The sequence below is a fragment of the Octodon degus genome, unplaced genomic scaffold, assembly GCF_000260255.1.
Source record: "Octodon degus isolate 3935 unplaced genomic scaffold, OctDeg1.0 scaffold00101, whole genome shotgun sequence".
Classification (NCBI taxonomy): domain Eukaryota; kingdom Metazoa; phylum Chordata; class Mammalia; order Rodentia; family Octodontidae; genus Octodon; species Octodon degus.
Genome location: NW_004524677.1, coordinates 1,904,092 through 1,906,065, shown reverse-complemented (window position 1 = coordinate 1,906,065; position 1,974 = coordinate 1,904,092). Strand labels below are relative to the sequence as shown.

Below are 1,974 nucleotides of genomic sequence, written 5' to 3'. Positions count from 1 at the left end.
TATATATATATATGGAAGATATTAAATTTGATTCTGTGATATTTGTTCTGTGATATTTGACAAGTTGTAGTTTTTTCCATTCATATATTAAATACATCCTTGTCTCTTATTTTAAAATTTATGGCAAATGCTAAAATTGCTGTGAAAAATGCCAACTCAACTTATACTAGAATGGAGAGATGTAGCTACCCTTAGACAGAGGTTTTATAAGAAACATAGCTTTAAAAAATCTGAGAAATAAAAGACAATGATGCTTTCAAAGACCAACTACTCAAAGAAACCTTACAAACAGGAAGAGAAAATGAAAAATAAATGGAGTCAGCAACTACTAGATGATTCAAAGAAGATTAAGGATAATTGGAATAAGTGAACAATCAGAAGACAACATAAATGGCATGAAAAGCCTGTTCATACAAATAATAAAAAAGAAACATTCCAAATATAGAGAAAGGAACACATTTATAGCAAGTGAGGCATATGGAACACCAAAAGCTATGACCAAAAGAAAGCCACCTTATACCACATTATTCTGAACATTCCACAAGTCCACCATGGTGACAAAACATTAAAAGTTGCTAGAGCAAGGCAACAAATCACATACAAAGGAAAACCCATTAGGATCACAGCAGACCTCACCACGCTAACCTCAAAGGCCAGGAGGTCTTTGAATGAAGTTGAAAGTTCTAGAAGATAACAACTTTCCAACCTGACTTATGTATCCTCCAAAACCTTCCTTTAAGTTTGATGGAGAAATAAGATATTTCTATAGCAAGGAACATCGCAAGAGGTTCATGACCACCAAATCAGCACTACAGAACTTTTCAGTGATATCCTAGAAAGACACAATGAGCCCAACAATGTCAGTAAGTCCAAGGAGTGAATACAGCTGGTGGGATGAGCAGCTAAGCCAAAGGGGGGAAATGAGGAGATCACAGAAAAATAATGCAATGACAAGAGTAAGTTAATAACACTCAGTAGTAACTCTCATTGTGAATGGTCTCCATTCCCCAATAAAAGAGAGAAATTTTCAGAATTCTTCAATAAAAAAGACTCAAGAATATACAGTGTAGAAGAAACACATTTAATTTAAAAAGATAGATTAAAAATCAAAGGATGGAAGACTTTACTCCTTGCAACAGCATCCCAGAAAAAAAGAAGTTGTCATTCTACTTTCAGGCAAAATGCATTTCAAGTTACAAAAGGGACAAATGGGTTTGGGAATTTGGCTCAGTAGTAGAATGCTTGCTTAGCAAGCTGAAAGCTCTGGGTTTGGTCCTCAGCACCAAAACCAAAAAATAAACCTCCCCTAAAAAAACAAATGAGACAAAGATGGTCTCTATATGTTGGTCAAGGGAACAGTTCAACAGGAAGAGTTAACAGCTAGAAATATATATGCACCAAGTACTGGTACATCCAACTTCATAAACACTAATGGACATGAAAAATGAGATAAGAACCAATCTATTATAGTTGGTGCCTCAGTTACTTTTCTCTCATTTCTGGGACAATATACATGACATACAAAATGAAGGGAGGAAAGGCATATTTAGCTGACAGTTAGTGGAGGTTTCAGGCCATAATTAGCTGGCTTCAAGACAGAGCATCACATGGCAGAGGGCAAGAGCTCATGGTGGTGGGAAAACAGCAACAGAGCAAAGGGAGGGGCAGCAGCGGGGCTGCTAGCAAGCCTCTTTCCTCTCCTTATATTTGTACACAGCTTATCTACTTCAGGCTGTAGCACTCATCCATAATCCTAACATAAGATCAAGAATTAATCACAAACTCTAGAAGCCACCCCATGACCGAACAAGGTTTTGTGGGGCACAACTAGACCCAAACCATAACAGATAGGGGCCACAATATCTCACTGTCCCAAATGGACAGGTCAAATAGACAAAAAGTCAACAAGGAAAATACAGACTCAAACTAAACTTTTGAACAAATGGTTCAATAGCTGCCTATCCTATATTCCAT

The 1,974-nt window shown here is 37.0% G+C and overlaps 1 protein-coding gene across 1 annotated transcript in view; it reads left to right on the top strand.

The window, feature by feature from the left end:
- Positions 1-1,974, top strand: part of Iqcm (IQ motif containing M) — a 471,351-nt gene that overhangs the window by 70,008 nt on the left and 399,369 nt on the right. The window lies entirely within an intron of this gene.